The 14,524-nt window shown below is 39.2% G+C and overlaps 1 pseudogene across 1 annotated transcript in view; it reads left to right on the forward strand.

Moving 5' to 3' along the window:
• Positions 1-14,524, forward strand: part of LOC143569771 (DEAD-box ATP-dependent RNA helicase 38-like) — a 45,490-nt pseudogene that overhangs the window by 12,105 nt on the left and 18,861 nt on the right. Inside the window, exons 7-8 of the transcript XR_013141794.1 lie at positions 1,455-1,569; positions 1,953-2,038. The product of XR_013141794.1 is annotated as a DEAD-box ATP-dependent RNA helicase 38-like (transcript). The remainder of the gene's footprint in view (positions 1-1,454; positions 1,570-1,952; positions 2,039-14,524) is intronic.

A 14,524-nucleotide genomic window follows, 5' to 3' on the forward strand; every position in this document is an offset into this window, starting at 1 on the left:
TTAATATTATCCATTGCAAAAAGATTTTTTTTATAACTTTATATATATAGTTCTTTTGTAATCAGATAATGTGAAAACTTTTGTATATACTGAACCAATAGTATCATGCTTGTCTCAAAGAAATATCAAAACAAATAATATAAAAATACCCAACCAAGAGTCGGTGGACCGACCTTGGTTGGGGGTGGTTGGTTGAGGAATTTTAGTTTCCATTTTTTTTTAATTTCTTGGTCAACCAACCAAACAAACGAGAGTGGTCTTAATACTTGTAGAAAGCAATGGGGCAACTCTTGGTAACTATTTAATATTTTGTGGATTGCCCGTATATCATTATTCCTTTGTGTGAAGGATATTATATGGTTAAAATTGAAATACGGCCTCTTTCTTGCAAAAGAAAAGATATGCTTAATCTGAAAATTATGCACCTTTTACCGACATATGAATGCAAGGGTGTCAGCTTGTATACTTGGTCTACACTTGTGGAGGAAAAGGGATATGTTATTCGTACATCTTTTGGTTCTCCACACACCCTACATACGATCGTATAGGGGCTATACTAACGTATGGAACCCCACTTGAAAGGAGGTGCGGATAAGTCAAAGGGTGTGTGGATAACCGGTGCCGGAGGAAAAACTTACATTTTCATATGTATATACTTAGTGGACACTAACCAACAACACATCATTCATTAGCATTGGAAATATGGACCGCCCATCCATACAACTCGATAGCCCTGCTGGTACATTTTGTCCTTTTAAAATTGTATGGCAAAAGGAAAATGATTTTTTTTATTAAAGTAGTAGGTTTAATATAAAAAAATAGTTTTTAGGTACTTGACAATGAAGCAAATGACATTCAGGTGTTCAGTCATTTGAGATGGTTTAATTTAATTCCTCTCTTCTAGTGACAATCCACGTAGGCGATGACGTGTAAATGTATGGTGACTGAATCAGCCATCTGAGATAGCTAGATCCAACGTTATTCCTTTACATATTATTCTAACATGTGGCACCGCCATATGAGACCAGCCATTTGAGATAGCCGAATTCATTTCCAATCATAATAACCTCTCACGTGTGTATCGTCGGTGTAACATAATTAATATGTCAATTTTCACTAATCAAACGACTATGTAAACTTACTATATATTTTATATACTATTTCTAATTATCCTAGTAATAAAAAAAGTGTCAATTTTCACTAATCAAACGACTATGTAAACTTACTTTATATATTACTTTAATATATAAAGTAATATAATAACATATAGAAACATTATAGTTAATATAACGATGGTTATACAACACTAAATAAACTTATATAGTTAGTATCATATCATCTATATTAAAAATAATATAATAACATATAGATACATAATAATATTATAATTAATATCATCGATCACTTCCATTTCTTCTGTTTTTACAGTCTGATAATTATATTTTATTCCACAGGTTAATCTGGTGGTTAACTATGATATCCCAGTTAAAAGTTGTGAATATCCTCCAGAGCCTGACTAACAAGTATACTTAAAGCGCGTAGGTAGAGCAGGACGGTTTGGCCGCAAGGGTAATGTTTTTTGTTGACCTGTTTATGTTTGTTTTATACTTTCACATTTTACGATTTATATAGTTGTGTCCGTATAGAACCGGTATTGTTATACGTCCCAAAAATGCAACATTGGACTTGACCATACTTGATAGAAATGTTTATCTATTGGTCAAATGTCCCAAAAGTGCAACTTTGGACTTGACTATACTTGATCGAAATGTTCATTTATTGGTCACATGTCTAAATGAAAACTTGTGGGCTAAAATCAAAGTCATAGTGGTTACCATTTGGCAAAATGGTAGATGTCGAATATTAATAATAAAATCAAGGGGATGTTTCCTTTCATGGGTTGCTTCAGATGATGGATTCTGTCCTAACAAACTGTATACAATATGTTACAGGAGCTGTATTCAACTTACTATGTGATGATGAGGATCGCATGTTTATGGAAAAAATCGAGAGACAATTTAACCATAATGTTACCGAGGTAAATATTTCTTACAGTCTATTCTTATATAATGGAAAACTATATCTATGCCTTTTCGTAATCTATTGATACATGGTTGTGTCATGGTAATAGTGACAGTACGAACATGAACCACATGGCCTGTTTGTGTTTGTTTGTTCGAGTTTAACCAAACATAATATGTATGTATATATTTATGTATGCACACACACACATATATGTTGAGTTTCTATGGAATTTATAAACTTAGTTAACCATTTAACTAGTCACAATTAAGGCGGAAGCGTGATGTTTACAAACTAAACATATGTATCCATGTTTATATATATGTTACAAGTTTATAAAATGTGTACATGAACAACCTAATTTATTCATGTTATAAGATTACCAATAATCTATTTACTAGAAACCCGAAACAAGGATCAAATGATACGGAAAAGCTAAACTATCAAAGCTTGTAAACACTTACATTCTTAACCCTTTAAGAGTTTAGTTGGTGGTTGAAGAAGATGATGATGTTGATGCTAGACTTTCAAAGGGAAAATCCTCAAACGGAATGTACCCCGAGCCTCCAACACACACCAAGCTATGTTAGGAAGTTTGAACACGAAAAACCGAGACCCGAGCCTTCTTTTCTTCCTTGGCCGTAAACAAGAAGAAAGAAAAAGAGTGTTGTGTTTTTTTTTGTTTACTTGAAAGTGTTATTATAATGTATCTTGATCTTGATCTTTTATCATTACACACCATCATCCAACATGGTGTTAGGTTTTTGGTTAAGTTCACACTCAACCTTTTCATGACAAAATATTGACCAAGACATGGGGTGTGGGGCCCACCCAAAACCGGCCCCAATTATTATATATATATATATATTTTTTTTTATTTTATTTATTTTATAAAGTATAAAATAAATATATAAACACCCCATCTTTTATAAACCATTTTACAAAAGAACACATAGTTAAATAATCATTCCAATAATAATTATTTGAATAAATAAATTAACCAATTAATTTATTTAACACTTTCAAGTAATTATTCAGAAACCCGTTTTTCTGAATGTGTCGTGTTCTGTATTTGTCTTATAGATCTTATCTTAACAAATACATAATTGGTGTGTGTCTAACTCGTTATTGGGTATGACCCGACTTGGATCAAACACGGCTAGCCACATTAACCTAATTATGTGTCTCGGGCATACGGTATTCCAACAATCTCCCACTTGCACGAGACTCATAGGAAGTTAATGCTAATGGTGAATACCGCCTAACAACAGGTCACCACCCCTAGTGTGTTTGACTAAGTGCCATTCAATAACATCATCCCCTTCAAGTCCATACTTGATATGATATAGGTAAGTCTTATCATTACATCCCTTTATTACTAGATGTCCTGTCAAATCGAAGAGACACAGATTGATCATTCTCTCATTGATTTAACTTAACAGGCCTTAGACATCTAAACTCTCAACACATAAGAGGAACAAATCCCATCTTGACTGCATACATCCTTGTTGACATCTCGTATGATATCTGAGCTCTTTCTTTTACGTCATCGTGTTACCGAAAAACAAAGAAGAGAGTCAAGTTATCAGACTTGATGAAAAACAGGATTCAATATGCATCTCAGGTCAAAGGACACAATGATACTCGCCTTTACTCAAGGATTACTTATGATCAGTTGCACTAACTCCATGCAGTGATCCTTGATAGCGGATCATGTCCAATATTTGTATCCCACAAATATTTATGAACCTTGGTGGCAAACCTATGCCTTATATTCATCACATGAATATCAACCAATCCGGGTTCATAATAGTCTTACCTTCATACTTGTTCCCACAAGCATGATCGACTACGGACGTTTAGAACAACATAAGTTATTCATGGATTAAACATGCAAATATAGAACATAACTCATTGATTAATTAAACATAATTAATTTTCATGAGATACCCATTACATTCGTTCTTATACAAACACTAAACACAGATTAAATCCACTCACTAGAATACCGAAGTCCTAATGCACAAACATGACCCTCATGCTTTGGCCTATCGAGGAGCTTCGTGAGTGGGTCCGCAATATTTTGATCGGTATGAACTTTATGAATACATATCTTTCTCTTTCAACTTCATCCCTTATGTAGTTGAATCTGCGCTCAATGTGCCTCGTTTTCTGATGAGCACGAGGCTCCTTGATCTGTGCAATAGCACCTTCATTGTCACAGAATATTTCTAGGGGCTCCTGAATGGTAGAGATAATCCCTAGATCCATGATGAACTTTTTCATCCATGCAGCCTCTTGGGCTGCCATTGAAGCGGCGATGTACTCAGATTCTGTAGTGGATAACGCGACAACATCCTGCTTCGAACTCTTCCAAGAGACAGCGCCTCCATTCAAAATGAAGACATATCCCGACTGTGACCGAGAATCATCTCGGTCAGTTTGAAAACTCGCATCCACGTAACCCTTTACGACGAGTTCCTCCTCACCAGACCCATATATTAAAAACATATCCTTAGTCCTTCTAAGGTATTTTAATATATTCTTGACAGCCATCCAATGACTGTCACCTGGGTTGTGCTGGTATCTACTCGTTATGCTTAAAGCATACGAGACGTCCGGTCTGGTGCACATCATTGCATACATAATAGATCCTATTGCCGAAGCATAAGGAACATGCTTCATCCTATCCTGCTCTTCCTTAGAGCTAGGACTTTGGGATGAGCTTAACACGGTTCCTCTAGGAATAGGTACCAAACCTTTCTTAGAGTTTTCCATCCTGAACCTTTTCAGGATTTTATCAATGTACGCACTTTGATTGAGTCCGATCAATTTCCTTTGTCTATCCCTATAGACCTTTATTCCCAAGATATATGTCGCTTCTCCAAGATCCTTAATTGAGAAACGACTACTTAACCACGCTTTAACGTTTTCCATACTTGGTATATCATTTCCAAATAAAAGTATATCATCGACATACAAAATAAGGAAAATGATTATACTCCCACTAGCCCATTTATACACACACGCCTCATCACCGTTTTGGACGAAACCAAACGCTTTGATTTCTTCATTAAAACGATGATTCCACATCCGTGATGCTTGTTTCAACCCGTAGATTGATTTCCTTAACTTACAAACTTTATCAGGATTAGATGGATCAACAAAACCTTCAGGCTGAACCATATGGACATCTTCCTCAAGATATCCATTAAGAAAAGCGGTCTTGACATCCATTTGCCATATCTCATAATCAAAATGAGCTGCAATGGCAAATAATATCCTGATCGACTTAAGCATCGCGACCGGCGAGAATGTTTCATCATAATCAATCCCTTGAGTTTGCGTGAAACCTTTTGCTACAAGTCGTGCTTTGTAAGTTTCTAAATTTCCATGCATATCGGTCTTCTTCTTGAAGACCCACTTACATCCAACCAGTTTGGAGTTAAGTGGACGATCAACCAATTCCCAAACTTGGTTATCGTGCATGGATTGCATCTCGGCGCTCATGGCTTCAAGCCACTTGTCACAATCAGGTTGTGACATAGCATCTTTGTAGGAGATCGGTTCATCCGAATCGACCAAGTAGCAATCATCCACGAGAAATCCATATTTCTTGGGAGGTCGACTAATCCTACTAGATCTGCGAGCAACGTGTGTATGATCAACCATTTGATCATCTTCAACATCCTCGTGTTGAAAGCTAGTATCGACCAACTGTGTATCATCAAGTGATTCTTGAACCTCTTCAAGTTCCACTTTCTTTTCACTAGGTCCTTCCATAAGGAACCTAGTTTCTAAGAAGTATCCTTTGCGTGAAACAAACACTTTTTGTTCACTAGGATCATAGAATATATATCCTATATCATCCTTTGGGTATCCTATGAAGATACACCTGATGGATCGAGCCTCAAGCTTATTTGGGGTGTCACGTTTAACATAAACTATGCATCCCCATACCCTTAAATATGAAAAAGATGGAACCTTTCCATGCCACATTTCATAGGGTATTCGATCCACCTTTTTGGTCGGGGCCATATTCAAAATACGAGCCGCTGTAAGTAGCGCATATCCCCAAAATGACGGCGGTAGTGAGCTTCGTGCCATCATTGATCGAACCATGTCCAACAGTGTTCGATTCCTCCTCTCGGATACTCCGTTATGTTGAGGAGTTCCAGGAGGAGTGAGCTGTGAAATAATTCCACAATCTCTAAGATGACTTTGAAAAGCATCACTTAGGTACTCGCCTCCTCTATCGGAGCGGAGTACCTTGATTGTTCGGTCGAGCTGATTTTGTACTTCATTTTGAAATTCCTTGAATATTTCAAAGGCTTCATGTTTGTGTTTCATTAGATACACATACCCATATCGACTAAAATCGTCGGTAAAGGTAATGAAGTACCTTTCACTATTCCTACTAGCTGGCTTGAAAGGTCCGCATACATCCGTATGTATGATACCTAACAAATCCTTAGCCCTTTCATTTGTACCTTTGAAAGGCTCTTTGGTCATCTTGCCTTGAATACAAGATTCACACTCATCAAACGAACCTAACTCGTTTGTTTTCAAAAGACCTTTCTTTTGGAGAGTATTTATACGATTCTTGTTTATGTGTCCAAGGCGACAATGCCAAATGTAGGAATCACTCAAATCCTTTTTGAGTCTTTTAGTAGAAGTTTGATATAATGAGCTATTTGAGGTATTATCATGAACCAATTCATAAATACCGTTGTTTGGTACAGCTTTAAAATAAAAGATACCATTAGATGAGACATGCATTTCTGATCTTACAAATTTAAAGTCAAAGTTACATTGTCTAAGAAGGTGCACAGAAATAATGTTCCTAGTCAAACTAGGAGCATACAAAACATTTTTCAAAACAACTTCCAAACCACTTGGAAGCGATAAAGTGAAGTCTCCTCTAACGACCACGTGCACCCTTGCACCGTTGCCCATGAAAAGATTCACTTCGCCCTTCTTTAAGTCTTCATTCCTTTTGAACCCCTGCAACCAATTGCAAATATGAGTTCCACATCCGGTATCCAATACCCATGTGTTAGAAGAAATAAGATTTAGCTCAACATTAATCATAAAGACATTACCCGAGGTATGCGCCACATTCCTCTTGTCTTTTAGCTCTTTTAGGTAGACCGGACAATTGCGTTTCCAGTGTCCGGTCTCCCCACAACCAAAACAAGGATCATCCTTATGACCCTTCGGTTCCATAACCTTTTGTTTCTTTGCCATAACCGGTGATTTGCCCTTACCCTTAAGATGCACAGGGGGACCCTTTCTTTTTGCTACCTTAGCCTTAGGATTGGGTTGAGACCGATTCTTGGATCTACCTTCATTGATAGCAAACATGGGTAAAACCCTTTTGCCCATGCTCGCCTCGGCTGTTTTAAGCATTGAGTGAAGTTCTCCAATGGTTTTGTCCCACCCGTTCATGTTATAATTTAACACGAAAGTGTCGAACCTTTTCGACAAAGAATTAAGGATCAAATCCGTTGCTAACTCTTTTGAGATGGGACAATTGAGCTTGGCGAGGCGATCAATGTAACTTTTCATCTTAAGTACATAAGTTGAAACTGGTTGATTATCATCCATTCTACATGCATGCAAGGCTCGAACCGTTTCGAACCTTTCAACTCTTGATTGCTTAAGGAACATTTCCTTAAGTTGAGTAATCATGTCGTACGCATTATGGTTTTCGAAATCCTTTTGGATTTCGGGAACCATAGTCGCCAACATGAGGCATGACACTTGAATGGAATCTTCCGTGAGTTTGACCCAATTCATATATTCGACCTCACTTCCCTCTTCCGGTTCTTCGGGGATAGGTGTTTCCAAAACATGATATAATTTTTCTTGTTTTAGAACAATCCTTAAATTTCGGAACCAATCCGAAAAGTTATTGTGGTTAAGACGGTCTTTAGCGAGAATAGATCGGAGAGATACGTTTTGGACGTTAGGGATTATGTTGTCGTCGACGTGTGCGGCCATCTGCAGAATTTTAATTAAGTTCATTTTAGTGTTTTACCTTTTTAATTATTAATACCCTTTTATATATATACCAAATATAATTAATAATTAAAATCTAGAATCCAACGATAAACCCGACTCCGGTTAGGTGACCTTTTTCCCATTGTCGATTTATCAAGGTAGTTATTCATAACAATTGCAAACCCTTTTGCAACTTCTAGAGTTTATGGGACCGGTTCGAAATCATATTTCGTGTCGGCATGTTTATCCCATCAACACCTATTAGACCCCATGCTTGGGTGACCCTCTTCACATGGTTCTAATTTAAGTCGTCCTACTTGTATCAACTTGTAATATTAACATACAAACGGTTAGGTGACCTTTTTCCCATTTATATGCCAATATTACCTTAACATATTAATTTACTCTATGCGGTTAGGTGACCTTTTTCCCACTAAGAGCTTACTAATATGTTAAGCTTTATACAAAAGGATGGTGTTTAACTTATTATCCTTAATTTTAAAAGGGATTTTTAGTTTTAATAATTCTAGTTGTAAAACTTTAAATCATGTACTAACATGCATTTAGTAACATGATATTTTGAAACCATTTTCAAAATTCTAATTTATAATAAAACCATTTTATTATGGGCGTGAGACGGCTAGTTAATAAATCCATTTTATTAAACTATGTGTCACGTAATTACCGATAATTATTAGAACCCATTTAATGCTTTGTTAATTAATTCTATGTGACGAAGTTGATATCCTAATATCTAACAACCACACAATCAAACAATCAATTAACAAGCATACACAATTATACTAGACACGAGCCACTAAGTTAGACCACACTTGTTAGCCGAAACAAGTGTGTGTCTTAGGTCCAATCCTAAGGGACACATGACACATGGATGTTGTAGCTCCCACTCGATCCCGCATCCAAATGCTTCGAGCATCTTCTTCAACCCCGTTGTGATCCATTGGGCTTGAACTTGGGCCTTAGCTTCCATAAGCTTCCATTTGGGCTCAATTGGTGGGCTTAGGTCCTTTTGGGCTTGAATCCCTTTAATGGGCTTGTGAGACCCATTATCACCATACCCGGCCCAATTAGGCCAAAACTTCCAATTTTGCAATCTTCTTTATTTTACAAAAACAAATGTCCTAATACATATTTCTATAAAATAAAGATATTACAAATAAACTATTTATTACATACCCATATGAATAAATAATTACAAAATAGCCCCTAATTAATTATTACAAACCGAAACTTTGAATAATTAACAACAATCACAACATCAACCACAAACAAACATCCACTTTGGTCTACGGCTCGGTCTAGTTTTAACAAACATAACCCGTTATGTTTTAGGAACCCGTTCCAAAACCCCTTGACTTTATCGGGCCTAGCCCAACCCATTTGGGCTTGACCCAATAACTAGATTATGGGCTTCGGCCCACATGTGCAAAACACATGGGCTTCGGCCCAATTAAAAAACTCATGGGCTCGGCCCATTTAACCAAAAATGGGCTTCGGCCCATATAGCCTTTTCCCTTTTATTTCCGGTTAGCCCAATAACCATATTCAAGTGGGCTTCGGCCCAAATTCACCCGAATTGGGCTTCGGCCCATTAACTCGGTTTTTTTTTTTTTTTTTTTTTTTTTTTTTTTGAACAAAGCCAAAAACAATAACAAGATTAAATACAAAAAAAAAAAATCATGCATGTTAATTTTTTGTATAAAATCTTTCAAGGGGAAAAATATAAAACCGAGAACCCGAAGCTTAGTTTCCCGTATCCCGGCTCTTGATGCCATTTGTTGGGTTTCTATGGAATTTATAAACTTAGTTAACCATTTAACTAGTCACAATTAAGGCGGAAGCGTGATGTTTACAAACTAAACATATGTATCCATGTTTATATATATGTTACAAGTTTATAAAATGTGTACATGAACAACCTAATTTATTCATGTTATAAGATTACCAATAATCTATTTACTAGAAACCCGAAACAAGGATCAAATGATACGGAAAAGCTAAACTATCAAAGCTTGTAAACACTTACATTCTTAACCCTTTAAGAGTTTAGTTGGTGGTTGAAGAAGATGATGATGTTGATGCTAGACTTTCAAAGGGAAAATCCTCAAACGGAATGTACCCCGAGCCTCCAACACACACCGAGCTATGTTAGGAAGTTTGAACACGAAAAACCGAGACCCGAGCCTTCTTTTCTTCCTTGGCCGTAAACAAGAAGAAAGAAAAAGAGTGTTGTGTTTTTTTGTTTACTTGAAAGTGTTATTATAATGTATCTTGATCTTGATCTTTTATCATTACACACCATCATCCAACATGGTGTTAGGTTTTTGGTTAAGTTCACACTCAACCTTTTCATGACAAAATATTGACCAAGACATGGGGTGTGGGGCCCACCCAAAACCGGCCCCAATTATTATATATATATATATATTTTTTTTTTATTTTTTTTATTTTATAAAGTATAAAATAAATATATAAACCCCCATCTTTTATAAACCATTTTACAAAAGAACACATAGTTAAATAATCATTCCAATAATAATTATTTGAATAAATAAATTAACCAATTAATTTATTTAACACTTTCAAGTAATTATTCAGAAACCCGTTTTTCTGAATGTGTCGTGTTCTGTATTTGTCTTATAGATCTTATCTTAACAAATACATAATTGGTGTGTGTCTAACTCGTTATTGGGTATGACCCGACTTGGATCAAACACGGCTAGCCACATTAACCTAATTATGTGTCTCGGGCATACGGTATTCCAACAGCTACATGTTCCAAATGACGCTTGTGGGGGCTGCTAGAGCTTGGTTTGATCGTCTACCGGTCAACCACATCTACGACTGGGCAGACTTCCAGCAGAAGTTTAGCCAACACTTCAGCCAGCAACGGAAGTATACCGAGGAACAATGGACAATCCTCAAATGCATACGAGAAGAAGATGAATCTCTGCCAAACTTCATCACTCGCTTCAACTCAAAGAAGCTAAGTTTGGGCAATATCAGCGAAGATCTTGTTCGCGCTGCCTTCATCCAGGGCGCGCATGACCCAGAGCTCATCCGCACCCTAACGGGTAAAGATGGCATGCCATCCACATGGGATGCCATCATGACAGCAGCAAAACGCTATGCGGAAACGGAGAAGCAACTGGGTAGAGATCTCCCACAGAGCACAAACCTCTACACCCAGAGGACGAGGGAAGACAACGTCCTCACCGCTCGACTAAATAAAAAACGAAAGCTAGGCATTTGGCAGTCAAGGGTAAACTTTGACACCTCATCCGGCTTGCAACATCGGTTGGGCGGAAGGGATAATGTACAGTCGCACCGGAACTCCAGATGGACGCCACTCACCAAAAGCGTCACTGAGATATTCGCCACTGAAGAGCTCCCATGGCCAAAGCCTCCAATAATCCGACATCGTCACGATGCTGATCGGAGCAAGTACTGTGACTACCACAAGACAAAAGGCCACAACACTGAAGAATGCATAGATGTAAAAGACATGGTCGAAGCATTTGTCAGAGATGGGACGCTCGCGCACCTCGTGGCGCAATAAAGGCTGAGCAGGCGGGTGCGTATAGAACCCCAGCTGGGGAAAACACGAATCAATTCCAGCTTCAAAATCGAGACTACATGCTGCGTAAAGAACGAGATCCCGAACCAGGTGCGTATCGGCTCGATGGCACTCCCATCCCAACATGGAAGGGAGCTCATTTACACAGTTTGCATGTAAATCAATTCCAATCTGTAAAAGAAAAGGCCAAGAGCCACTTCTAATGGAAATGATTCTCTTTTAAGAACATCGAAGCTGATGATTTTACATTTACTTTTCTGAACTAATATGCCGGTTTTCACCGCATAATTACGTCAAGTCATTGCATGGGAAGGCGGTCCTACCCGCACGAACCCAGCAACGTGACAAACCTTCACGCAGGTCAGTTGAAGGGGAAAAAAGTTCAGCACCCAAAAATGAAAGTGCCGGTTTATCCGCATGAATCATTAAAGGAAACTGAATAATAACCTATCAACAACCGCGCGCCGAACGGTTAAACTATGCAACACTGGTGACGGCATTCACATTACGTGGAGTCGTTGCGTGGGAAGGCGGTCCTACCCGCACGAACCCAAAAGCGTGACAAACCTTCACGCAGGTCAGTCGAAGGGGAAAAGTTCAGTTATCCCATTAAATGAAAGTACCGGTCTATCCGCATGAATCATGAAAGGAAACTGAACACTAACCTATTGACAACCGCGCGTCGAACGGTTCAAAACAAAATCCTTAAAAGGATGAGGAAAACCTACACGCAGGTCAGATATGGGTAAAGTTTTGCCATCCTACTAAGTGAAAGTGACGGTTCTACCCGCACAATCACGAAAGAGGAAGCAAAACTTCACCTATTATCAACCACGTTCAAAGGTTAACTTATCCTCAAAAGGTGAGGAAAACCTACACGCAGGTCAGATATAGGTCTAAAGTTAAAGCCATCCTACTAAGTGCAAGTGAAGGTTACACCCGCACAATCACGAAAGAGGAAGCGAAAACTTTAGTCCATTATCAACCACGTTCAAAGGTTTAACTTAATGCCTTAGAAATTTCGAAAAGGAAAACCTACACGCAGGTCAGATAAAGGTTAAAGTTTAGCCATCCTACCAAGTGCAAGTGACGGTTACACCCGCACAATCACGAAAGAGGAAGCGAAAACTTTAGTCCATTATCAACCACGTTCAAAGGTTTAACTTAATGCCTTAGAAATTTCGAAAAGGAAAACCTACACGCAGGTCAGATAAAGGTTAAAGTTTAGCCATCCTACCAAGTGCAAGTGACGGTTACACCCGCACAATCACGAAAGAGGAAGCGAAAACTTTAGTCCATTATCAACCACGTTCAAAGGTTTAACTTAATGCCTTAGAAATTTCGAAAAGGAAAACCTACACGCAGGTCAGATAAAGGTTAAAGTTTAGCCATCCTACCAAGTGCAAGTGACGGTTACACCCGCACAATCACGAAAGAGGAAGCGAAAACTTTAACCCATCATCAACCACGTTCAAAGGTTCTTATTTTAAACACTTGGAAAATTGCTAATTTAAACTAAGTATGCAAGTCATAAGTTTATAAAGCAAGGAACCCAAGGAAGGAAATAACAAATCTTAGCAAAAAGATTAATATTTCACAAGAATATATTACAAGAAGGGCCGGGTAACTACCCGCCTAAAAGAATAAAACTATACAAGTCTATCATTGCAATGGGAAGGGATCTTCAGGATCAAGCTTCAGGGCCGCTTCCACTTGGACCCGCTCCGTCAGAAGAACGGGGTGGTTCGAGGAACGCTTTGAGGACAGCTAACCCATCATCAGCAGCAGCTACTTCGTCCACCTTCTCCACCACTGGATGCGGGAAGGCGGCGTATTGGTTCAATGCTTGGTCATAAATGGCTTCGGTATCCACATCGAACAAAGGGAAGTTGGAAGGCGGGACGCCTTTCTCAACAAACCCTAGACCAAGCATGAAGCCGGCCTTTTCCCCATCCTCATGAGAAGCGTTGAGGGCTGCGGTCATAGCATCATCGTAAGAGGTCTCTGAAAAGACCCGACGCACAACCTACAAAGAAAAAAATACAAGTATTAGAACCTTTTCTTACAAAAGAAATGCGTGAAGATAAAGCTAAACATACCTGAGGCAACGCTTCTCGAAGAAGCCATTGGAGGGCAGCTTGAGCTTCGGTGTGGGCGCGTTCGGCTTCGCTCTTGTTAAGGTTGGCAAGTAAAACTTCCTTAGCGGCAGCCTCTTCGACGCCCTTAAGCTTCCGCTCGGTCTGGTCAAGCACCCCCCTCTGGTCCAGGATTTCCTGGAGTTTCTTGGCATCTTCCATTGCCAAGGCATCATGAGCGCGTTGGAGAGCCTCTAATTTGCCTTTCAGCTCCTCATTCTCCAAACGCAAAGGCTCAGCAACGGCTTCAGCCTGGGCAGCCCTCTCGGTTGCGTTTCGCGCAGTGTCCCTGGCCAGCCGAAGCTGTTCATTCACAGCTTGGGCAGCCTTGGAACGGGCCTCGAGTCGCGCCTGGACTTCAACCTCGAGGGCCTTGAAGGCCTTCTCCTTGGCGGCGGCAGCTGCCACCAGCTGTTGGTTCTCCTCCCGGAGAGCACGCGCTTCAGATACGTCTTTGGCGTGAGCTGCTTTCAACTTGTCGTTTTCACGACAAAGCAGCTCGACGCGCGGCTGCATCCGGGCCTGGAGAACCCGAAGCTCATTGGTTAGCCTACCCTCCTGGTAGCTAGCCATGGCTTCTCCCAACACACCATGTGGAGCAGCGTGGCGAGCCCAGTCCACGCACTCCACAGGGGTACGAAGGGTTGTTCCTCGGCGTATGTTCCATCGTGGAACATACACTTCATTGGAATCCGACACTGCAAAAGAAACAAAGACAGTAAGGAAAAGATGATAAAAAACAAGGGAAAAAGAAAGGAACCCTACG

The sequence above is a fragment of the Bidens hawaiensis genome, unplaced genomic scaffold (genome assembly GCF_021521415.1).
Source record: "Bidens hawaiensis isolate Kalapana, Puna unplaced genomic scaffold, B.hawaiensis_p1.1 tig00024648_1, whole genome shotgun sequence".
NCBI lineage: Eukaryota > Viridiplantae > Streptophyta > Magnoliopsida > Asterales > Asteraceae > Bidens > Bidens hawaiensis.